The 26,338-nt window shown below is 44.8% G+C and overlaps 1 protein-coding gene across 7 annotated transcripts in view; it reads left to right on the forward strand.

Moving 5' to 3' along the window:
* PLEKHA7 (pleckstrin homology domain containing A7) overlaps window positions 1-26,338 on the forward strand; it is a 264,352-nt gene that overhangs the window by 92,121 nt on the left and 145,893 nt on the right. The gene's annotated exons all lie outside the window — the stretch shown is intronic.

Genomic DNA, 26,338 nt, shown 5'->3' on the forward strand with positions numbered 1-26,338 from the left:
ATTGGAAAGCAACAACAACAACAACAACAACAAGAAGCCCACATCCAGGATGGCAATTATCAGGATTCTTGGAAAGCAATTTGTCACTTTTCAGATTTATTGTGCTTGTTAATTCTGATTGCAAGCCATCCAAAGAATGGAGAGTCCCTGACTGACAGATGGCATCAGGGATGCTGGTATCTGAAGGTTGATAAGTACGAATGTGACTGTCCTATGTTCCCACTTAAGGCACATGGCCAGTGGCCGTGTGAATAGAGTTCTCTTCTGCTGGACTCTTGGCCACACTCAGTTTGGGAAAACTCAGAGAAAATTATGTTCTGCCTGATGTTCTGGATGTCTGACCCCAACTTGAGTAGTGGAATGAGTGTGTGTGTGTGGGGGGTATTTAACCTCTAAGTGACCTTCAGCCCACTCCCATCTACCAAGAGGCATCAATACTGAAAGTATTTTATCAAGCAAAGTTTGGCTTGTTTCTGGATGTGCTCCTGCCCCAGCATCCATCAGCCTTAATAAGGGAGGCTTATTTTTAAAACCCCTTCATTATCGTGGTGCTGAGGCCCCGGTGCTTACCGACAGCTCCTGGGCCCCCAGGATGGAGCTCTGCTGATAGGAGAGCCAAAAAAAGGAGAAAGCTCAAGTGGGAGATAGGCTTCCTGAGGGAGGAAGTCAGCCATGACCCGCAGGACTCCTGATAAGCCGCTACTGCTTCCCTCACCTCTCGTTGGCATTGCCAGGGGCTCAGGTGCAGGTGCTAAGCAGAAACTGTGGGTGGGGCAGGGGCGGGGTGGAGAGGAAAACAGTGTTCTGGATAGAGGTTATTGCCAAAGAAAGCTCCTGGTTCTCATCATCTAGGGCTGGTTCAAGGGATAGATAATACCTGTTTCTGGCTCTTCTCCCTGCTTGTTCCTGCCCCATGACCTGTGACTTCCTATTGCTTTCTGAGGATAAATTGGCTTAAGCTCTTTTGTCCCATCTTCACCATGTTCTAGCTTCACTTCTGGCTCTGACTCAGACTCTCTTCTTTGCAGCAAGGTGGCACAGTGGATAGTGCACTGGGCCTGGAGTCAGGAAGACCTGAATTCAAATCCAGCCTCAGACACTTAACTAGCTTTGTGACCCTGGGCAAGTCACTTATACCTTTGTCTGCCTTAGTTTCCTCAAACGTAAAATGAGAATAGTAATAGCACCTACCTCCTAGGATTGTTGTGAGGATCAAATGAAATAATCTTTGTAAAGCTCCTAGCACAGTGCCTGACATAGTAAGTTTAAATATTATTATTAAATTATTAAATCATCCTTCTATCCCTCCCTTCTTCCCTCCCTCCTTCCCTTCCTCCCTTCCTTCCTTCCTATCAAATCACCTCTGCCATTTTTTCTAAATGGGTTGTGTCAATTTACCTCTTCAGTAAAGCTTTCCTTGATAGGGGGCCAGTGTTGTCTAGAGGAAAGAGCACTGTCTCTACATCAAAAGGACTTGAATTCAAATCCTACTAGTAACATTTATTATGGGGTGATTCTGGTCAGGTAATTTACCTCCTTGAGCCTCATTTTCCTCATCTATATAATGGGAACAATGATACTTGCACTAACCACCTCCCACACAGGTTATTATTGTAAGGAAGCACCATAGATATGTGAACTATAGTATTTTTCCCATTTACTTAATGTTTGATTGGGTATCATTCACTTCCTTCTTTTACTTGAAGGGTGGTTGTATTCTTCTTGGTACAGGAGGGAAGAATTGGAAGACTACACAAAAGTAAATTTCTGCTGGATATAATAAGAACAAACTTTCTGATACTTATCTCTTTCTTTTGCTTTCTTCTAAACTTTAGCTATCAACAAAAACAAATATTCCCATATGCAAACAAAATTTAAAATCACAATGAAATTATACACTTCTGCAACTTATACTTTTAGATGTGTAGTAACTTTAAGAAGAGAGTTATGGGGGCAGTTAGGTGGTGCAGTGAATAAAGTACTGGCCCTGCATCTGGGAGAACCTGAGTTCAAATCCTGCTTCAGACACTTGAGACTTACTAGCTGTGTGACCCTGGACAAGTCACTTAACCCTTATTGCCCTGCCCCCCCCAAGATTTACAAAATTGCCCCTTTTGCATCTTCTCATCTTTCTGTATGTATATTTCATTATTGTTGCTGTTGCTATTTCATAGCCATAGTCAGTGGATATTGTTGCCCCAGTCCTCCTTCCTGCCTACTCTATCTTGCACCTTCCTGTATTTCTTTGTATTCTTCATATGTATAATTTCATACAGTGCATTAGTATTGCATGGGAATCCATGTGATATGGTAGATAGAAAGCTGACCCTGGAGTCCAGAAGACTCCATTTTTAGTCCAGGTAGGCCTTTGGCACATACAAGCAGTGTGACCAGGGGCATGCCGTGTGTTACTTTTGTGCTCTAAGTGACTTTCTGAGACTGTAATAAGTTACAGACTAGCTGGTGACACACTTCAGTGGAAGGAGTTTCTGCACTTTTGAAATCCCAGTTCAGACCAAAACAAAAGCATACCACAGTTTAAGCCACTCTCCTATGGAAGTTACGCTCAAGAAAAAGTGTCTCTTGGGACTCTGAAAGGAGACTGTGCTGCAGGGAAGAGAGTTATTACTCTTGGAGCTGGCTTCCCAATGCGGATGGCAGCAAGCAGCCCATTTCATTGTTTGACAGTTCTAATTATAAGAAAAAAATAGTATATAAATAAAATTAAATCTGCCCCTTTGTAAACTACCCCACTCCCAACAATGAGTCCTATTTCTAGCCCCACATGACAGCCTTTCAGATATTTTAAGACAGATGACATGTCCTCCCTATGTCCTCTCTAAGTTAAATGTCCCCCTTTCCTTCAGCTCCAACTGATTATCATATAACATGGTCTGGGTTCCCGTGCTATCCTCATTGTTCTCTGCATGGCTTCCTTCAAGATTTAGCTCAAACCTCACCTTCTACAAAAGGTCTTTCCCAGGTCCCCCACCTCCTTCTAGTGCTTTCCCTCCAAGATTACCCCACCATTTATCCTCCTTATATTTTGCTTATACATTAGTTCTTTTATGCTGTATCCTCCCCTCTGAGGACAGGAACCATCTTTTGCCTTTTGTCTGTATCCACAGTGCCTAACCCAGTAACTGGCATATAGTAGGTGCTTTTTAAAAAAGCACAACCACTTCTTGATTGACTGACTGACTGGATATACTGCAGTCCCCTCACTTTACAGAAGAGGAAACTGAAGCCAAAATATATAAAGTGATTTACCCAAGGTTATAGCACCAGTTACTGCCCAAACTGGGACAATTAATTACCTCAATCTCCATTCTGTGCTTTTTAATGGATGAGTGAAAGATAAGTATTTCGGAAGCAGGAAAGTCTAAACTAAGCGACAAAAACATAGACAAATGGAACTTTAAAGCAGGAAGGAAGATGGGTGGTCATCATTTTTATATAAGGAGGGAGCTCAGTGGCACAGTGGTTAAAGCACTGGAACTGGAGTCAGGAAGACTTGAGTTCAGATCCAGCCTCCGTCACTAGCTGGGTGATCCTGTGCAAGTTACCCAATCTCCGTCTCAGTTTCTTCATCTATTAAATAGGGATAAAGGCATCGCTTCCCTCCCAGAATAGTATCAGTCTCAAATGAGATAGAATTGTAAAGCACTTAACACAGTGTCTGGCACATAGTAAGCACTATTATTATTATTGTTGTTGTTGTTATTCATCTCACCTACCCCTCCCTCATTTGACAGATGAGGAATTGGGGGCTGACCTCGCCTGTCTTCTCTCTACTCAGAACCGTGTATGTATTGTATCCTGTATGATTGTCTGTGATGGATGACTTGGTGCGGGAAGGCCAGCTCCGCCCCAGCCATTCCTGCCTGGCAGATGCCCATCATTGCTGCCCCTCTGAGGGACACCTGTGCAATGGGAGCTGCTAGATAAGGGCAAGCAAAACAGATGGAGAATGACAAATGCCTCCGCAAAGGGTTTGCTCCCTAGCTAGGGATCCGACACTGGGGGAGCATTTAATGGGCCAGGTAGACATGACTCCCAAAGGAACATGTTCCAATGGATTTGGCAAAAGGCTGGTTTTTTTAGATCCATATAGAGATCTGGGCAGCATGGGCCAGGGGGAAAACAAGGGCCTGGGAGTCAGGATGCTTGGGTTTTAGACCTGCCTGTAGACTGTGATGGGCCATCCTCTTTGGGTCTCAGCTTCTTTCCATAAAATGGAAGAATTATAGCTTATAATATGGTTGTGATCAATTGTAGAGGTGGTTATTGTTGCAGAAAAAACAGAGAGATCACTTTGAAAGAAAGTTTCTGTGTCTTTATAGTGTATATAGCCCCTTGGCTTCCAAGTCGGCCTCAATTTTAGCGCCTTTCCTGGAAGTTTATTTCCAGTATCTTGTTTGTACACAGTTGTTTGCATATTGTCTCCCCTATTGAATTATGAGCTCCTGGAACAAAGACTGTCCCCCAACCCCTTGTGTATCCTCCATGCAGTGCCTGGCACAGTGGGCCCTTCGTAAATGCTTGTTGACTTGACTTGTATGTACAACATTGCTTAGATGGAAGAGCTTCGGTCAATCAGAAAGTGTTCCCTGAACATAAAGTTATGGCTTTTGTCCCCATGGAACTTACCTTCTAGTTAGAGACAAGACACAACTTTTATAGAGTAAGATCATTCATGGAACAAATATTTATTAAATTCCTATTCCTTCTCAAAGGGAGTGGAGTGGGGAGGGAGGAAGGGAGAGAATTTGGAACACAAAGATTTAAAAATGGATGTTAAAATTTATTTCTACATTTAATTGGGGAAAAATAAAATGCTTACTTTAAAAAAACAACACACCAAACAAATGAAGTTCCTATTCTCTGTAAGACCCAGTCCTAGTATATATAATATATCATATATAAATATAAAAATTATTGTCCCTTCCCTCTTGCAGCTTGTAGTTTGGGAAAATTAAGAATTAGGTTTTGATACATATTAGAATGGAGAACATAAGATGAGTTATCAGATGCTAAGAGGTCCAGTGAAGTAAATGCTACTTCTAGCTGGAGAAATCAAGGAAATTTCATAGAAATGGCCACATCTGTGCTGGGCCTTGAAGAATGTGGAGAGAGGGCGATTGAGAAGGCCCTGTAGAGACATGAGAAGGTATTTGATTGTGTGTCAGTGAGAAGATTGCTTGGTAGAGCCAAGGGCAAGGAAGGCTCTCTGTCTTTGGGACTTGGTTGTGCCTGCCCGGATTGATGATAAATGGCCCACAGGCCATTATTTGAGCAGTGGGGTGGGGTGGAAACAGACAGAAAGAGATTTTAAAGTAGTTCCCTTTTTAAAGTAGTCTAACTGCTCCTAGACATGTGAATAAAACCGGGTCCTTATGTGTGTGTTTTTTGTTTGTTTGTTTTTGTGGTTGGGGAAAAAAAAAGTTAGAAACATAATGGGTGCTTGAGATGGTTTTCATTTTTGTCTTTGTGGCTTCAAGGCCGGGCACATAGTAGGTGCTTAATAAATGCTTGCTAAATTGAATTGATACTGATAATCCAGGTCTTGGAGGATTTAGCTTCCCATTGAAAGGTGCATTTTTTTTCCTCTATATTTTAAGCTTAGATTTCAACAACAACAAAAAGTATAAAGATCCTGAAAAGAGCTACCAGGGGAATGCTGAGGGGGTCACATAGGAGGCAGTATGGTACGGTGGAAAGGGCACTGGATTTGGAGTCAGAGGGGCTTGGATAGAGGTGGGGGAAGGAGGACAAGTATTTATTAAGCATCTACTATGTTCTAGGCACTGTGCTCAGTACTTTACAAATACATCATTGGATCTTTACAAGCGGCTGTTGTTATCTCCATTTTACAGATGAGGAAACTGAGGCAGACAGTTAATTGCTCAAGGTCGCACAGCTAGTATCTGAGGCCAGATTTGAATTTAGGTTTTCCTGAGCTCTAGGCCCAGTATTCTATTCCTCCCCTCCCCCACTCAGTTGTCACTAACATCCCTTCTAGGTTCAGTTCTATAATCTTATAATTCAACAAATGTTAATTGTACCTACTGTGTGCAATGTCCCATGCTAGGCTTTTTTTTTTTATTTGGGTTGGGCAATGAGGGTTAAGTGACTTGCCCAAGGTCACAAAGCTAGTAAGTGTCAAGTGTCTGAGGCCAGATTTGAACTCAGATCCTCCTGACTCCAGGGCTGGTGCTCTATCCACTGAGTCACCTAGTTGTCCCCCATGCTAGGCTTTTTGAAGGAGATTCAAAGTTTGGAGAAAATATGGACCCATAGAGCTTATACTCTAGTAGGGGTATAGTACACTTAATGTAAGATCTGTGATTATATTGACTTCACTACCAAATGCAGATTCATAGCCCAAAAGTGCTTTAGTAGATGGTCAAAACAAGCACTTACAGCCAAAAAACCCACAACACCCCTCCCTTCCTGTTTTCCAGGCTTCCAGTGGTAATTCTATACATTTGTGAGCTCATTCATGTGGCTGCCTCCCTGTTATCTGCACCAATGACTTCTCATCCATTTTGTGTGAAACTTGTTTATGTCCCTCTGTAAATTCTCTGCTAGTGACCTTCCTCTAGTCTAGAGCAGGGAGTCTTAACCTTTAGTGTGCCATAGGCCCCTTTGACAGCCTGGTGAAGCTTATGGGCCCATTCTCAGTCATGTTTTTAAATAATTAAAGGAAATGTGGAATTTGAGTTAGACAACTTTAGTTAATAAAAATGTTGTTTTTCCTCCACTCATATTCACAGATCTCTGTAATTTCTCCATGGCCTCCAAGTTAAGAACCCCAATTTTAGCTCTTTTGACATTGCCTGGATACAAGGGCTCTCTATTCATTAATTCCCCTTTGAGTAACCCATGTCCTTTTCTGGTGGTGCAGACAAAAAGAACTGTTACTAATAATAATATTACACATAATAAGCACATGAAAAGTGTGCAGTCCAGGACAAAGGGGCTATTACAAACTACCAGGAGCAGGTAAAGCTTCATGGAGGTAGTGATATTTCAGGTAGGCTTTTAAAGCTGATGTTAAGGGCTAAAATTCTAGCTAAACTGTCTAAAATATCTAATGAGTGGTCGCCAATAAATTATAAGCTTTAGCAAGAGTTAGACCTTTAAGCATTTATTAAGGAGAATAAGAATTTGGTAAAGAGAGAGAAAAAGGCCTAGATTTCTATCTATTAAAGGGAGAGCACATTTCTAGCTCTTCTCCACCAGAGTCCAGAGGAAAAGAGAGCGAGACTGAGCGCCAGTCTCTTCCTTCCTCCTCCCACTAGCCCGCGTCACTTCCTGACTCCTGGTCTTGCCCTCAAAGACCTTCCCTTCATGGGCAGAACTCCTCTACAGTAAGTATCCAGCAGGTGGCGTTATTCCAATCGTTACAGTCCCCCCTGTTGTTCCTCAAGAAACAAAATGTTTCCTTGACGGAACAGTAAAAACAATATGATAACTATTGCTAACTAATAATATGTGAACAACAATATAGAAAAGGAAGAGAGGAAAGTTTTGTCCAGAGGGGCGATTTTTTTTTGTCCTCATGAACCGACGCTTTGACATTAGTCTTGCAAAGGGAGGGCCTCTGCAGAGAATACATGTTACAGATGGTGTATATTATAACAGAAAGAGAAAAAAACCAACAAAAAGAACAAATCAAAACTGTTCATTTAAAGTCTCTGAAAGTCTTTTCTCAGATGTCCTCTAGGTGTAGTCGTGGAATGGAAGTCTTTTCAGGGGTTGATGTGTGGATGCTGGTAATCAGCCAGGAAAATTTCCTACAAAATTGAGCTTAACACAACTTTAAAATAGCTTTGTCAATAATCAAATCAAACAATGAAAGTTCTCAAAAACATGTCTAAGGGAATACAGAATCTTAGTTGTTAACATGTGAAACATACAATAAAACAAAAATTGAACCATTCTTTAAAATTATAATATTACTATAGTCCCCCCCTTATGGAGGGTAATTGAGAAGACAATTGCTGCGATATTAATTATTAAAAATAATTTTTTATCTTTGTTTCATCACTTTTTGCATCATCTGCCTAATTATCCTCATGCCATTATGAGAAATTAAAAAATCTAATATAATTGGTAACAGATGTCAAGGCCAAATTCAACACTGTATTTATCATGACACCTGAGATAATTATGGGGGTTACCATAAAAGAACAGAGAAATGATGGGATATGAGCATTCCCACACTTGAGCAGTATGTACTGCCCATACAGTATGCCAGGCTTAAAAGAGGTGGATGGAATATATGTCCATGCCACCGAACATATTGGAAGAAACTGAGTCAGACTTAATCAGATGCATGGGATTGAGATGTCCATGGCATCAGGCATATAGGAGGGAGCATAGAAGCCAGGTGTAGAAGTGAGATGGGTGGGATCAATACTTCCAGCCATCTGTACAATATTGTGGGGAAAAATAAAATAAAATATTAAACCAAGAGAATCCAACCTCAACATTTGTCAAAAGCCGTTCCCTTGGCCATACCTTGACTTCATGCATGTCTCCCCTCATGTGACAGTTCAGTGTCTGCTCTTGCGTGTATTCCTCTTGTGATTGGATGGCATCTTGGCCAACTGGCATCTGATAACTCAGAATAAAGGCAATTAATGTCTTAAATGATAAGTTCCCATAATCCAAGTCTCATATGTATTTAAAAATTGAGGATAATAAATGATTGCAAAAAATGTGAATACATCTTGACTCAGAACACAATATATAATTATGCAACAATTTCAAATAATACCCCTTTTTTAAAAACTTAGTATACAATTACTTTTGTGAAAAATCTGAATATATTTAAATACAAGTTAAAGCATAACAGAATCTCAAAGAACTTTTTTTTTTTTGAAAAAAGAAAACTTTTACAAATGTTCCCCTCTTTTTTTTTTTTTGGGAATATGCTTATCAAAAATAATACTTCTAGAATCAATTTACACTTGCCATGGCAACCAATTTGCCAGGGAAATGCTTTAAAGAGTTTGATCAAATAATCAGTTGAGGAAAAAAAAATAACAAAAACAAACAACTCAGAATATGGGAGCACAATACTCCTAGAATTAACATTGTATTATGAAATCAAAACCATGTTTCAAAATTAGATAGATGAATGAATAGAAGAAGATACATGTGGAACAATAAAAGACAATGAAATTCAAACTAGGGAAATCTAAATGAATATGAACTTAATATCAATAAGAGTATTATAAAATATAAACTGGACCACATGACTATAAAAAGCTTTTACAAATATTCTCTTTGTTTTAGAAACTAAGTATAAAACACAATCTCAAATGCATGAAAACCTCTACGAAAATAAACCTATACCATTAATTTCAAAATGTACATATAATAGCATAGAAATCCTATGTAACCTCTGAACTGATACTATTACTCTGAGTGAATTCAGAACACTTTTGATTCCGATATCTAAAATCCCCAACACTCATATCAATACCTTGCTGCTTACTTCTACATTTCTGTAAAATATATACCCTTCCATGGCAAAAGAATTGGAGTCTTGAACTATGTTGATGATTGTCATTCTTATTCAGCTTAAGTTTTTCTTCTTTAACCCCTTTATATTGTCTGTCAGTCTTTTCACCATACAAATGCTTTATAAGATTACTAATTAAAGACAAAAGCAGGTTAGCAAAATTATGAACAAAACAAGCATATCTGGAATTTAAAGAGTTTTCTAAGATTGTCTCAAAAGCACAGCCAGGCCGGGGAAGGGCTGAGCCTGAAGCTGCAAATGCAGGTAGAAAAAGTTGAGCATGCGCATCAGATCTCTGGACTTCCCAGGCAGGGGAAGCTATGGGCTTGGCCATAGGAGGAGTAGAGGGTGGGGTCTGGAGAGGAGGGGAGGGACCAGCACAATTTGAATCACACTTGATTTTGAACTCAGGCCTGGATTCCTCTTCCCCCACCTTGCCTCCAGGTGCTAGGGGATTAAAAGCTTCTAGAGGGTGGGTCATTGCCTCCAGGCATGCAAAATTAAAGCAACAATTACTGTTAGAACTGGGAAAAGCTGCGGGAATCTCTTCAGGTTTCTCTGAAAAAGCATGGTTGGGAGAGGGAGAGATATTTCCTCCTGTGAGTAAGTTACTGGCTCTTTTAACAAAAATAAAAAGAAAAATAGAAAATCCACAAAAACAAAGCATTAACATGATCTTATCTCCCATTTGTCTGGTTAAACAGACCAAAATCAAAAATAGGATAATTAGGGAGTTTAAAAGGTCCATTCGAAAAAATTCAAAGGAAAACACAGCCAGTACACCAGTACTTAGCAGTTAAAGGGAGAGGGAGGGGAAATTTCTTACCCAACCAGAAGATCAGAAGAAGACTGAGGGTTAGCTTTCCTCTTCGTGGTCAGCCATCTGTTAAGGGCTAAAATTCTAGCTAAACTGTCTAAAATATCTAATGAGTGGTCGCCAATAAATTATAAGCTTTAGCAAGAGTTAGACCTTTAAGCATTTATTAAGGAGAATAAGAATTTGGTAAAGAGAGAGAAAAAGGCCTAGATTTCTATCTATTAAAGGGAGAGCACATTTCTAGCTCTTCTCCACCAGAGTCCAGAGGAAAAGAGAGCGAGACTGAGCGCCAGTCTCTTCCTTCCTCCTCCCACTAGCCCGCGTCACTTCCTGACTCCTGGTCTTGCCCTCAAAGACCTTCCCTTCATGGGCAGAACTCCTCTACAGTAAGTATCCAGCAGGTGGCGTTATTCCAATCGTTACACTGAGTAGGAATTCAGTAGGTGGAGGAACCAAACCTTGTTTCTCTCCTAGCACTCTGCAGTGTTCTGCATAGAATGGATAATTAATTCACGTTTATTGAATTGAATTCCAGGCATATGGAATGAAAGTAAGTAAAAGTAAGCCTGAGGTATGCATAAAGGGATAGCCACATAAGGTGGTAGGATCCTAAATTTAGAGCTGGGAGGTACTCAGTTTACAAATGAGGACACTGAGGCCCAAAGAGATAAAGTGACTTGCCCAAGATCACACAGATAGTGGCAGAGCCTAGACTGGAACTGATGTCCTCTCACACCGCATTCAACCCACTTTGCACTGTACCTGCTGCTTCCCTTAAAGACCGTTTCATGAAATTGTATGTTATCGTAGACATGAGACCACTTTTTCCTACTAGACTTGTGGTCCTATTGGTGTTTTGAACTTACAATAAGGAAATTGCCTCTGCCTGTTTAGACTTGCCACCATTCTGCAACTTAGATACTTGGTTGTTTGAGGGGGAGGAGAGGGGCGCTGGGAGAATGACTTCCCCAAGGTCACAAAGCCAGTATGTGTCAGAGATGGGACATAAACCCAGCTCTTTTCCGAGGCCAACTTTCTATCCCTTAGGCCATGCTGTCTCTCCATATGAAACCATATGATATTAAAAAATAATTTAATGAGCATTATTTATTAAGCACCTTCTATGCATTTGACACTGGAGAGATAAAGAAAAAAAACATCTCTTGCCCTTCAAGGAGTTTACAGTCAATTGGGGAAGCACATAAGTAATACAGTGTGTGTATGTGGTGGGGGCTGGTTGGGATGGAGGACTCTAGCAAGGAAGGGGATTTGGAATCAGGGTCCTATAAGAGGTGGCTGTTGATAGGAGCTAAGGGATGTAACAGGACATACCAGGTTGGGGGGTGGGAGGGACGGCTCAGACAGCCTCTGGAAATGAGTGGAATTGCCTGAGCCTGAGAAGGAAGAGATCTATGGACTGGAATATGATCCCTAGTTCCGTTCCATGTCTCTAAGTGCTTGCCTATAACTTGGCTCGGAGGTAGTCAGGGAAGGCTTCTGGGAGGAGGAGGGGGTATTAAGCTAGTCTGACTATTGTTCTTGGGGTGGGTCGTCGGGGATTGTCAGCACGCTGCCCGGGTTGAGCGTAGAAGCCTAGGAAGGGCAGCAGAGAGGTGGTTAGGCAGCGGGGAGTGGTCTGCTGTCATTGGATGCCTAATGATGTCTCGAATCATTCATTCATTCATTCTCATTCCAAGCTTGGCGGGATCAGCCCGAGCCCCGCCACAATCATTTTTGGGCTGGTTGGGGTGACTAGAATTCAAGGTCGTGGGGGCTGGCTCTGGGTTTGGGGGAGCAGGCATCTATCCCGTGGCGCCCGCAGTCTCTTGCAGCCTGGGTGGTGGAGAGTCCCCTGGCTGGCTGCCAGGACGCCGCTGGTCCTGCTCTGTGTCCGCTCTCTCTCCTTTGCCTTCCCTTCCCGCATCCTTGCAGCATCTCTGGCGAGGAGGAGCCGAGCTGAGCTGAGCATGCTGCTGCTGCTGTTGCTGCTGCTGCTGCTGCTGCTATTGCAGCTGGTGCCTGTGCCCTGCTGAAGGGCAGGGGCGGCAGCAGTCTCCGCCGCCGCCGCCGAGGTTCTGGCAACCTGGCTGTGATGTCAGGCGGGTGGTGGCTCTCCCACCTTGGGTGGCAGCGGCGGGCTTGAGGCAGAGCTGAGCGAGCATCCACCACACGCTCGCACACACCATGTCTGGCAAGGGCCCCGCCACCCTGGCGCACCCTCTCGGGATCTCCGGCAGCGGCTCCCGGTCCTTGCCTCTGTCTGTGCCAGCCCCACGCCCCCAGGGGCAGGGACGCTGACCAGGGGTTTGGAGCTCCAGCCCGCCGGAGAGAGCCCATGGAGAGCCGGGGCTGCCTGCCTTCGCCCTGAGTGTGCCATCCCCGGACCGTCATGTGGAGTCAGCCGGGAATTTCCAGCTCTGTTGGCCGGCTGCGCCAGGTGGCCTGCAGGTGTGTGCGGGTGCGTGGGCTCTTGAGTGTGCGTGGGCTCTCGAGTGTGTGAGCCAGCGGGCGTGTGTGTGTGTGTGTGTGTGTGTGGGTGGGCGCGCGCCGTGCGTGTCTGTGCATGCATGTGTCGGCTCTCACTAGGCTAAGGCTTAGGACAGCCCGGCCAATGATGGGCGCCTCTGCCCACAGCTAGAGTAGCCAAGACTTGAGCATAAACGGTTAATTAAGGTTCCTTTCTCAGGGATAGACTTCCTAAGGCTCCACTTTGGACTGGGGTGCTCCACTCACTCCTTTTTGTGTCTGGAGGCTGCAGGTGAAGCTCGGGGGCAGGGTACCCTTCCTTCTCAGCATGATCTTGGCAACAGTTTTCAGCAATAGCTTCATTCTTGGGAAGCAGCAGCTGCCCGGGGAGTTAGTTTTAAACCAGAGCTCCTTATTGAATTGGTACCTGATTTGAGATTAGTTATTGATTGGAAAAGGCTCCCAGGAAGAAGATGGTTCTTTCCTCTGTTTATCATTTCTTCCTACAAGAACCTGCAGTTTTGTGGAGTAGTTCAGGGGCCCTGAAGTTATTGGGAAGCCAGTCTTAGGAAAGATGCTGTATGATTTGGAGCTGGGTGTGTGGGGAGGAGAAAGGGAAATCTCCCCCAGGCATCCTGCTGGAGGTGAGTGGCTGTGACCCCCATTGTGACCTCTGCAATCTGACTGTAAGTCGGGAGTGCCCTCCCAGTCTGCCCCTCCCCTCCTCCCCTACCTCTCCCTAGACTTCCCAAAGTGTGTGGTAGGGTGAGAGGGGAGGGCTAAGTCTCTTGTCTCCTGGATGGCTATCTGATTTCAGGCACACCTTCCCAGAGGAATGTGGAGTCTTTGTTCATAGACTGGAGAGGCTCTGGTACCAGCCCCTTCCTTTTATGAAACCTAACAAAAGACCAGAGCTCTAGCCCTCTGCTTGCCAGGCCATTACTCATCTGGGATGGCACTGCTGAGGAGTGATGTGGTCTCGAAGTTCATTATTAATGTGAATGGTCCGAGAAAGCAAACGTGGAAATACGGAGGGTTGGGGTTTTGATTTTTTTTTTGTTTGTTTTTTTTGTTTTTGACTTCAGGACACAAGTTCATACTTGGCATAATAAAGGTTAAAATTCCTTTAGTGACTTGTAGGGGAAACACTGGCTCACGTTTCTGGTGGCCTTTATAGTTCACAAAGTACTTTCCTTATAAACAACCCTGGGAGGGGCATGAACTTGTCCCAGAGTGTTAATAACCCTGAAAACTCAGTCTTGCCTCCTTCTAGTCTGGCTGTTCCTGCTTCTGGGCTGGATTGCCTTGGACCTGGGTACAGGGCTTGGATTTACCACTCAGTTACCAACTCCCAAATTTGAGCAGATCGCTTCCCTTTGAGCTGCTGATTTCTGTTCTGTAAAATGGGTTGGCGGTAGTTCTCTAGGGCTCATAGAGTTTGGGGGTGGGGAGGGCTTGCAGGGACCCTTGCCTCGTTGTCAGAAAGACTTATTCTGAGAAGGGAGGAATACAGACTGACTGCCTGGTCTGCACCATCTCCTTCCTCCCCCATTACATAGGGGTCACGATATATTAGGATTTATAGGAGGAAGAACTTTAGAGATCATTCTATTTTTTTTTTTGGCAGGGCAATGAGGGTTAAGTGACTTGCTCAGGGTCACACAGCTAGTAAGTGTCTGAGGCCATATTTGAACTCAGGTCCTCCTGACTCCAGGGTTGGTGCTCTATCCACTGTACCACCTAGCTGCCCCCTAGAGATCATTTTTACCTAATCCCCTCATTTTACAATTCTCCCAGTAACTAATGCCTTCCCTCCAAATTATTATTTTATATGTTATGTGTTCATATTATTTTCCCCACAGAATGTAAGCTCCGTGAAGGCTTTGTATTCCCAGCACCTAATAGCTAATAATAACAATAACTAAGATTTATCTTTTTATTATTTAGTCATTTTTCAGTTGAGGTCATATCTCCCTTAATGTTGTTTGGTTGTTTCAGGTGTTTCTGACTCCCCCTGACTCCATTTGGGGTTTTCTTGGCAGAGATACTGGAGTGGTTTGCTATTTCCTTCTCCAGCTCATTTTACAGATGGGAAAATGGAGGCAAGCAGGGTGAAGTGACTTGCTCAGGGTCACACAGTTAGGAAGTGTCCGAGGTCAGATTTGAACTCAGGAAAATGAGTCTTTGAGACTTCAGGCTGGGTATTCTAGCCACTAAGCCACCTACACTGTGCTTAGTGCTTTACAAGTATTAACTTGTCTTTTGTCTTACTTTGTATCCCCTGCACTTAGCACAGTGCCTGACATATAGTAAACACTTAATAAATGTTTCTTAACTCATTGATGATTAAGAGTCAGAACTGGGGGCTGCTAGATGGTACAGAGGATAAAGCACCAGCCCTGGATTCAGGAGGACCTGAGTTCAAATCCAGCTTCAGACACTTGACACTAGCTGTGTGATCCTGGGCAAGTCACTTAACCCTCACTGCCCTGCAAAAAAAAAAAAAAAAAAAGAGTCAGAACCAAGACTTAAACCCAAGTCCTTTCCCCCAGGCTCTGGAGCTCTTTCGTTACACCATGGACAATCTTGTCTTCCCCCAATCCATTTCTCCCCCCTCCCCCCAAAAACAAACAAACAAAAAAACAACAAAACCCTTTTGCTACCATCAGAATAAGAACTAGCATTTTTTTTAAAAAGCATTTTAAAGTTTTGCAAAGCACTTGACATGTTATTTCATTTGATCCTCATAACAACCCTGGGAGGTAGTTGCCATTATTATCCCTGTTTTGCAGCTGAGGAAACTGAGGCAGAGAAAGATTAAGTTGCTTGTCCAGTATCACACAGCTACATTTGAGGCAACATTTGAATTCCTGCTTTTGAGCCCAAGTCTCTATTCCCTGAACCAGCTAGTTGCTCGGTAGAGTCTAAAACTTTTTGGAAAGCTCTTCTGCATCCTTGGCAAGCCTCCCAACCCAGCTAAACCAGTAACCAACCTAAGGTGGTTCTTTTCTCCCCTTTCCCCAGAACCTCTTGAGTGAACCCATGGCTGCATGTGGAACAGTGACTGAAGGTTTGCAGCTATTGTCTGACCTTCCTTCTCTGGAGCATTTTGTTTGGGGTGGAATTTGGAGGCCAAGGAGGTGGTGGTGGGGGAGCCCAGGGTGACAAGAGAAGGAGAAACAAAGCTCTCTCCTCCCACCTATTCCATTGTTCTTTGCTGGATAGAGAGGGTGGGTTTTGTGAGAGGCTGGAGATCTGAGGTCACCTTCTAGTACAGCCTCGTTTCTCTGGGTGGAGTCCCGAGAAGTGGGAAGGGAAGACCCCTTGCTTTAATTGGCACCCTAGTGGCGCAGGCTAGACCTGAAGGGGTGTCCTGGTGCAGTGGCTGGGGGATGAGGAGCCAGGAAAGGAGGGTTTCTGTGCCAGCTTCAGTCTCTCAGACCAAAGAGGACTGGGAGCTGAGGCCCCTGGTGACCTGAGGGTGGGGGTGGGGGGCAGAGGGATCTATAGGCTGAGTGTGACTGGAGACAGGAAACATCCTGAGGGTTGGGCCTGGAAGGGTCCAGCAGGTGGCCTGTGGATTGAGTTTGAATTGTGGCAGGGGCCATGAGGAATGGAGCTGTGGACGCCCCTAGGGGAGGGATGAGAGGGAGGGAAGGAAGAGACTGCCTTTCCTTCCTCTGTCCCCCTCCCTCCATTCTGGTATTGGCCTGACTTTCCTGGAAATCCAGTTTGGAGAGAGCATTCCTCCAGCTAAGCCCCAATGCCTGCAGCTACCACCCTTCCCTCCCTTTTGAGGGTGTGGCTGATGGAATTTGGTTGCTCACCCTGATCTGCAGGTTACTAGAGTAGCCACTATCTTCTAGGGAAAAAAAATGTGATTTCACTCTCAGGGAAATGAGACATTGTGGCCAGAGAGCTAGAAGACTTGGGGTCTGAAGCCTAGCTTGGCCACCTGTTTAGCTGTGAGACCTTGGTCAAGTTCCTTTCCCTTTCTGGGCCCTAAGCCCTTTATTAAAAAAATGAATTACTTAGGGCAGCTAGATGGTACAGAGGATAAAGCACCAGCCCTGGATTCAGGAGGACCTGAGTTCAAATTCAGCCTCAGACACTTGACACTTACCAGCTGTGTGACCCTGGGCAAGTCACTTAACCCTCATTGCTCTGCAAAATAAAATGAAATGAATGACTGGGATCAAAATTATGTTCTAGTTTTGAAATCCTAGGAACTGAGTGGCCATGATTGGGGTCCTGACTGGGGATTTGACTTTGTACCTGGCTACCTTCTATGTGTGTGGAGGCTCATCATTCCCATCTCCTCTGTGCCCATGGAGGGCCGTACTCATGGAGCAGAGTTCTCCGTGGTGTGCTTTCCTGGGCTGGGAGAGCAGAGAGATGGACTGGATTACTAAAGAGATCCTCTTTCTATTATGGGAAGGCTGCCATCTAATGTCTGCTCACCTCTGCAACCTCTTTGTTGTTGCTGAATATTCATTGATTCTGAGCTGGAGCTGCCTCTGCCACCAGGAAATTCAAAAACACACACAGCACCTTGGGGAAATAGGCCAAGGGATCTCTGGGGCCTCTCGGGGTGGTTTCAGCTGGAAGTTAGTGGGAGGAGAGGGCCAGAGCCCCTCGGAGACTGTAGGAGAAAGCAGGAGGAGGGAATCTATGAAGGAGGGGGAGGGGGAGAAGGGCAGTGGGCATGATGGCCTTGCCTGTGCCCTTAATAGCTGCATGACCTTGGGCAAATCATTTCCCCTATCTTGGTCAAATAAAGAAAACTATGTCTGCTAATATCATAATTTGATAAAACTGCAAGGGAGCTCAGGGTTTGAGCTAGATGAATTGTTAAGTGTCCTCCACCCCCAGTATTCTTTGAACCATCGAATTAGGGGGCATCAGCAGAGAGGCAGATGGGGAGGTGTCACTGAAATTATGGGGGCAAGAGGGAAACTATAGGAGGCTGTCTGTTTTGGGGAGTTATGGGGGGGAGCCATGAGGGAACAAAGGGGCTATTGCATCGATTGTCTTTGTTTTATTGGATAAGACTTGGTCTGGGGGCAGCTAGGTGGCGCAGTGGATAAAGCACTGGCCCTGGATTCAGGAGTACCTGAGTTCAAATCCCACCTTAGACACTTGACACTTACTAGCTGTGTGACCCTGGGCAAGTCACTTAACCCCCATTTCCCTGCAAAGGGAAAAAAAAAATGAAAAAAAGACTTGGTCTGTGTGTCAGGCCTCCCTGACCTGCCTGACATTTTCTGGTGCTTAACCAGTGCCTGGTTGAGCTCTCCGCTGCCTACTAAAACAAGTCTAAACTCCTTAAGACTCTACACCCTGCTTTAGGGTTCTAGATCTCAAGCTGGATATCCTTATACTACTCTCCTCCCCTTCAGGCACCCACCATGCTAGCTGAACTTGGCTGCTGACTGATCCCTTCTCTGCCTTGATTCTGCTCACCCATCTTTCAGCTGGGAAGAGGCTCTTGGTGCCTGGCCTCAATCCCCTTCCCTTGCTTAAAGAGCCTTCCCTGGTATGTGCTCAGTGCTGTAGGGTGGCCAGCCAGGATATAGCCAGGGTCATGGAATGTAAACCATGGTCTGGGATCAGAAAGTACCTGCTGACTCACCTATCAATTCAGTGTGGCTCTGGCTCTCTGGCAGTGATTTCAAAACTGAGTGGATTAAATGGACCAGGAGTGGTCTCAGGAGGTCAATGAGTCAGTCAACAAACATTTACAGAGTTTACTCTGTATCAGGCACTGGAGATTAAAAAAAACAAAACAAAGGCTCAACCCCAGTCCCTGCCCCAGGTAACTCACATTCTAATGGGGGAGAGGGGACCACAGGCAAATAACCCTACCTACAAAATATGTACAGAGTGGATATTAGATCTGGGGAGCCAGGTGGCACAGTGGGTAGAGTACTGAGCCTGGAGTCAGGAAGACCTGAGTTCAAATCCAGCCTCAGACACTTACTAGCTGTGTGACCCTTGGCAAGTCACTTCCCCCTATTTGCCTCAGTTTTCTTTTCTGTTAAATGATCTGGAGAAGGAAATGGCAAACCAAGGTAGTATCTCAGTCAGGAAAAGTCAGACTTGACTGAACAATGAGGACATCAGATGTTAAGTCAGGAGGGAACAGTGGCAGGGAGGATTTTGAGGAGTCCCTCCTACCTTGTCTCCCCCAGATTGCCTTGGCTTTGCTTCCCCTCATAGACTGTAACCTGTTTGAGGGCAGGGCACTTAGACATATAAGTGCTCAGTAAATGTCTCAATATGAAACATTTTAATTAATGATTACCAGCTCTGGTGCTTCTGAAAACTTCCCTGATGAGCCCACGTACCTGGTGGGGAAGGAGAAAGCAAATAGCACAGTGTCACATACACTGTGCTAAGCACTTTATTTTTCTTCCCATTTTACAGTTGAGGAAACTGAGGCAAACAGAATTTAAAGGAGCTGCTCAGCTAGGAAGCATCTGGGGTTATATTCGAACTCGAGTCTTCTGACTCCAAGCCCAGCACTCCATCCCCTACTCCACTTAGTTGTCTTAGTATGGTATGTGCCAAGTCAGAATCTCGAAATTTTGACCTGTGTGGGAATGTGATGCAAAGAGGGTCTCCCTTTTGCCATTACTCTTTGGGGTACCTCCTGTCTACAGAGGCTTGTCTGTTCTATCATTCCCCCCTTTGTAGAAGGGAAATTCTAGGCCCACATGATTAGAACCTGGGAACCCCAGAGCCCACAGCTGAGGTTGAGCCAGACTCCAGCCCTCTGCAGAGGTTCCCCCCAATTCCCCCATGGCCACTGGCAGAGGTTTGGGGAAGTGGCAAAGCTCTGAATCTCAAGGAGAAATAGGAAATGAGGGAAGAGATTCTCAGCTTTAAAAAACTGGCTGGTGGTAAACATACAGACCCTGCTCGTTGGTGATCAGATTTGTTAACAGGGAGTTATGGTCCAGACACCAAATTTGTTCTTCTCACCCTCTCAAGGCATGTTAATAGTAGAAGAAGGCTAAGCATGTATGAGCAGCATAAATATGTGAACAGGCCTTTCGGAGACAGACGCCCCTGGAAGAAGCCACCCCGAGCTTTGGCTTACAGAGCTTTCAGACTCCCTAACTTTGTTGGTCACTTGAGCCTCTTCTACCTCTCTTGAGTCTCACTGGTGCGATTGCTAGTTGGCAAAGTGACCTGGGCTGGGTGGGGGGGGGGAGGATGGGGACAAAGGAGGGACCCACAGCTAATGAGGAACAGACAGGGCTAGATGGAGCTCTTCCCCTGCCTCCCCAATATGCTTCTTTCCCTAAATCCACTGGCACCTTCAGAAGTGGGGGAAGAGCCAAGGTTATGTCAGGCTGCACTGGAAATGAATAGTTTGGGGGGGCATGTTAGGGAGTTCCCAGGATTAGTCATTTCCCCATCCATTCCAGCATAATGGGCCAGTGCTTTCCTCTGGGCCTTAGCAGCAGGATGTCCTGCTTGGAAGTGGGGTCAGTTTACCCTGTGGTTTAATTAGAGCGTGGGGACCCCTCACTCCTTCCTGGCAGTAGATTAGTGGGGTCAGGAGCCAGGAGGCCTGTTTTCTGCCCTGGCTCTGCCTCTGCCAGGTCTGTGATCCTGAGCAAGGTCCTTCTCTTCTGGCCTCAGCTTCTTCCTCTCTAAAATGGGGGGCGGGGGGGGGCTGGCCTAGATCAGGGGTTATTTACCTTCTTTGACAGTTGGGGAAGCCTGTGGATTTGTTCTCAGAATAATGTTCTTAAATGCATAAAACGTTATACACACGATTACATGTAATGCATAGGCAACCAATTATATCGAAATATAGTTATCTATATATTCAAATACACACAGAGTTCTTGGGCCCCAGGCTAAGAATCCCTGGAGATAATCTAGCTCCTATAATCTGGCTCTTATCCAACAGGGCAAACAGATGATAACTCTCTTTGTGTTGGGATTTGAGTAGCACAGTCTTGGATCCTCATTTAATAAATGGAGATGAAAATTCATGTTGCTACATATCATGAGGCTCAAATGAGAGAATGTGTGCAAAGCACTTCTGTTTTGTTTTTTGGATGCAGTTGGGCTTAAGTGACTTGCCCAGAGTCACACAGCTAGTAAGTATCTGAGGCTGGATTTGAACTCAAGTCCACCTGACTCCAGGGCTGGTGCTCTATTGACTGCACCTCCTAGCTGTGAAGCCCTTATAAGCCTGAAAGTGATATATTCATGTCAGTCATAATGATGTGATGTTTTTATCATAGAGTGTCATTAACTAACAACAGAGAGGCAGTGTGGTGTAGAGAATAGAAATCTGACTTCAGAGCCAATAAGATCTGGATTCAAGGCTTGCCTCTGATATAGCACTAGCTTTGTGATCCTGGGCAAGGACTCCCTGGGCAACTCTCTAAAACTCTGAGTTGCAGAAAAGGTGGCAATGTGCATTGATAGGAAGGAAACAAATATTAAGCACCAGTTATATGCCAGGCACCATGCTAAGCACTCTACAAATATCTTATTTAATTCTCCCAACAATCCTGGGTGTTATCTTTGTTGTTGTCATCATTGTCATCATCTTCTTCTTCTTCTCCTTCTCCTTCTCCTTCTTCTTCCTCTTCCTCTTCCTCTTCCTCTTCCTCCTCCTCCTCCTCCTCCTCCTCCAATTGGGGTTAAGTGACTTGCCCAGGGTTACATAGCTAGTAAGTGTCAAGTGTCTGAGGCTGGACTTGAACTCAGGTCCTCCTGAATCCAGGGCCAGTGCTTTAGCCACTGTGCCACCTAGCTACCCCTGTGCTATTATCTTTACAGCAGTGCTGGAAGATAAGTGTGAGAATTTCCACATCTAGGAGTTAACTATGACAATGAAATAGTAGGTGCAGCCTTCTTCTTCATCGTCCCTTGTTACTCTTTAGTGGTGGGGCCTGGAGCCTCCAGAAACTCTCTCTGGAAATTTTGCCAGAAAATTCCTTTGCCTTCATCAGTGATTGCCCCCATCTTGTATTATAGTAAGGGAATGGGGCTGGAGGGTTGATCTGCCTAGCTGCTTTGAGGTCTGGATTGTGCCTTGGCTTATCTCCCCTGACTCCTTCACAACTTTTTTTTTTCTTTTTTTCTGGGCACTGAGGGTTAAGTGACTTGCCCAGGGTCCCACAGCTAGTAAGTGTCAAGTGTCTGAGGCCGGATTTGAACTCAGGTCCTTCTGAATCCAGGGCCTGTGCTTTATCTACTGAATCACCAGCTGCCTGCCCCCCTTCACAACCTTCTTAATGCAATGCTGGTTTTCAGCTCTACTTTCCACTTATGTCCTGTGTAGCTTTTTTTTTTTTAACCACATATATTAACCCGCTCTACCTTCTCCTTCCCTCAAGCTCCTCTTCCTTAAGCCTCTCCCATCTTTCTCCTTCTAGTGAATCAGTTCCCTTTTCCTCTAGCCCCCCCCATTTCCCTCTCCTACACTCTGCCTGCCTGTAGCCCCTTCCCCTTTCTCTTCCTAGCCTTTGCCTTTCTCCTTTCCTCTGCCTCCCTCTTTTCCTCCAGCTCCCCAACTCTTTCCCTCCAGCCCCTCTCTCCTACCTTAAGCCTTTCTCTCTTCCTTTCTTCTTCACTGTTTTCCCTTTCTCCTGTCCCCTCCCTTCTCTCACCTTTCTTTCCTCTCTCCTTCTATCTTTTCCCTCTCTAACCCCTTTGCCCTTCTTCTCCTCCCCTGTGTCTCCACCCAGGTCACCCCTTGGGAAGTAGAGTTCTTTGGAAGCTTTAGGATAAAGTTATGACATCTCAAGGTGTCAAGCTGCCAGGCATCCCTTCTCCTAGTGGAATGCTACAAGGTCTGGCCATAGTGGAGCTGGCTGGGCCCTTCTGGCCAAAGAGGCTGGTGCCAGCTGTGATGTACTCAGAGCTCCATCTTCTCCTCTCCTGCTGGCTCTCTGGCTCCCGGTTGTAGTTTAATCTGATCTTGCCTCAAGTACCTGGCTAAAGGTAGGGCTACACCTGGCAGGGTTGCTAGGTTGCTACGGTAGCTGGCTAATTTAAGGGTTGGTTCGGAGAGGATTTCCAAGAATGTGCCATCTGTATTTATCTCCCCTGATGCATTCTGGTGAGTGTTGAGTGATAGGATCTTGTCTTAGGAGTTCTGGCGTAGCCAGCCTGGACTTCAGATGGCTGACGTGATGTTAGCTCCGACTGGATGTTCCCGGAGGACAGGAGCCATGTGAGTTTGACTTGCTCTGGAAAGACCTACCTGGTCAGACTATGCAAAAGGGCAGCAATAAGTGCTATTGAATAATTATTATTATTATTATTAGCATTTATGTAGTACTTTAAGGATGGCAAAGCAGTTTATAAATATTATTTTATCTTTTCAACAACCATGGGAGGTAAATGCTGTTATTATCCCCATTTTGCAGATGAAGAAACTGAGGCAAATGGGCTTAAGTGACTTGCCCAGGATAAAAAAGCCAGGAAGTATCTAAGGCTGCATTTGAACTCAGGACTTCCTGACACCAGGTCCAGCACCCTATCCATCACTCCACTTAGCTACTTTATTGTGACAACTGTATAAAAATATATATATATATATATATACGCATTGGCATTTATATTTTTAGAGTGAACAGGAGTAATCCAAATGAATTTACACATTTGAGATCTTAGTTCCAGCATCTGCCCCCCATCTCCTGCCATCACCATCTTGAGGTTGGCTAGGTAAATTCAGGCCTGAATGCCAAGAACTCTCTACTAGGGCTGGAACTAGAAGGAGCTCTCCTTCCTAGCCCAGAAATCTTTCAGACCTTCCTAAGTGTGGCTGGATAGGGAGCTCTTGAGCAGGGAGGAGGCAGCACCTGGGATTAAAGTTCTTCTAGGCCACTTAAGAATCAACCAATTCAATATGATCAGAAAACTTGATGGGAAAATTGGGTCAGGTTCTACCATGGAGGATGCAGGTTGAAAGGGCAGTGTGGAGTAGTTTGTAGAGCCCGGAAGATGAGTTTGAATTCTGTCTCAAATATTGAATAGCTTTGTGACCCTGAGCAACTCACCCTCTTTGGGGAGAGTGGGTTAAATTTTCAGCTGATTGGGGCAGCTAGGTGGCGCAGTGGATAGAGCACCGGCCCTGGGGTCAGGAGTACCTGAGTTCAAATCCGGCCTCAGACACTTAACACTTACTAGCTGTGTGACCCTGGGCAAGTCACTTAACCCCAATTGCCTCACTTAAAAAAATTTTTTTTTTCAGCTGATTCAGAGGCTCTGGGGGTCTCCTTCTCTGGTGAGGACTTCCTGAGACTGGATCTGTGTCAGGGTGACTGTGGGGTTGGGTCTGACTCCTGTATCAGCACAGCGGCTCCCTCCTTCTGACCTTCCAAGCCGTTCTTGGTTAGAAGATGATTTCAGCACATTCTTCTGTGAGTTTTGCTGCTCTGGGCATTTTCCTATGGCGTTATTTGGATGTTTTTTGGAACGATTGTGTCATGAGTTGGGGAGCTCACTGCCTTTCCTCCCCATCTTGGCTCTGCCCCCTTAATAGCCGAGTGGGTTAAATTTTAATAAAACTCTTTTAGAGGGGCAGCTAGGTGGCGCAGTGGATAGAGCACCGGCCCTGGAGTCAGGGGTCACCTGAGTTCAAATCTGGCCTCAGACACTTAATGCTTACTAGCTGTGTGACCCTGGGCAAGTCACTTAACCCCAATTGCCTCACTAAAAAAAACAACCAAAAAAAAAAACAAACCTCTTTTAGGAATAGTAACAATCAAAGGAGGAAATGTGCATGAAAGACTTTCTAAGCTTCCAAATGCTGTTGGATCCTCAGCTTCTTTATTAGGCTTTATTTATTTATTTATTTACTTACTTACTTATTTGCTGTGGAGCAGGAGTTTTGGGGTCCAAGGACCTCAGATTTGGGGGGAAAGGGTGTCTGTGATTGTGGATGGAAGAAAAATGGCATCTTCATTTTCACTAACTTGTGACTAAAATTTAGCATTTCCTTCAATTATTTAAAGACATTATTTCTGAGAAGGGAATCTAGGAAAGAGATCTTGGAGGTCTACGACTGTGATAGGCAGCTTTTTCTAATGCACATAATTTGGTCCAGTTGGACAATTAAGGGACCATTCGCTAGGCTGGTAAGTGAAGGAGGGACAGGAAGCAGGGCCCCCAGAAAGGGGTCCATGTAGGACCAGCTATGGATAGAGCCTTGGGCCTGGAGACAGGAAGATGTGTCTTCCTGAGTTCAAATCTGGCCTCAGACACTTAACTAGCTGTGCCACCCCAGACAAGTCACTTAACCCTGTTTGCCTCAGTTTCCTTATCTGTAAAAATGAGCTGCAGGAGGAAATGGCAAACCACTCCAGTATCTTTCCCAAGAAAAGCCCAAAAGGGGTCACAAAAAGTCAGATATAACTGAAAATGACTGAAGAATAGCAACAAAGGAACAACCAGGAACCAAAAAGATCTTGACGTAGTAGAATGATGGGTTGTATTTAATAAGATTAATTGTAATAGGTATAGGTGTAAAGTCTCCCAATTATACAGTTGATTTTTATTTTTTTAATCCAAGTACAGGTTTGGGGGTAGACGTGGCTAGATAACAATTCAGGGGAAAATATTTAGACTTTGAGTTCCTTATGAGTCAGCAGTGCCACAAAACAGCCGAAAACTACACGGGCTTTATGGTATATAGAAATACATGACATACTTAGTACATACATGGTTAGCCAGGTCCCATCTGGAGTACTGTGTGGTCAGTTCTGGGTCCCACGTTATATTGGTAAGCTCTAGCTTGTCAGAAGAATGTTGAAGATTCTGGATGCCATGTTGTATAGGGATGTTTCGCCTTGGTGGTGATGGGGAGGGACCATTAATCCTTCCTGCTCCCATCCTTCCTTTTCTTGATTGGCTGTAGAGGCATACTGCACACTGACTTGGGTAAAGTGCCCTGTAGTAGATGCCTTGATGATATGTGGAGACCCTTTGAGTGGCTTTCATAGTGATCCAAAGAGTGCCACATTCAGAGACAGAAGACCTGAGTTCAAATTCCAGCTTTGATAACCTGGTCTCTCTGTGACCAGTCACTCAAGTCTCTCTAGCCCTCCAATTCTTCATCTATAAAGTAAGGGGGTTGGAATCGGTGACCTTGAACTACCTTCCAGCTCTCAGTTCCCTTGTTGGATCTCCGCTAGGATGGAGTTCTGTACAGCGGGGGTTGGCTGATGGTGTGACTTCCCTAGGATCAGCTGATCTTGGAGCTAAATGGTGTTTAGGCTTCAGTGAAAAGAATTTGGCTCTTTGCAGAATTCAGGGTTGGTTTTATTCCCTCTATTGCCTTTTTCAGACTCATTTCTCTGCCTCAGAATTTGATGGGAAGTGAGGGCCTGGCCCTGGGAATAAAATGCCTATGAATCTTGGGAGGGAAAAATAGCATGCCTTTCAACTATAGGTTGAAAGTATTGTATTGATGAGCAGTTTGCACAGGGAGAGAGCAACCATTTGGGAAATCACAATACATCTTCCTTGGCAAAGACAAGCTT

The sequence above is a fragment of the Dromiciops gliroides genome, chromosome 6 (assembly GCF_019393635.1).
Source record: "Dromiciops gliroides isolate mDroGli1 chromosome 6, mDroGli1.pri, whole genome shotgun sequence".
NCBI classification, from domain to species: Eukaryota; Metazoa; Chordata; class Mammalia; order Microbiotheria; family Microbiotheriidae; genus Dromiciops; species Dromiciops gliroides.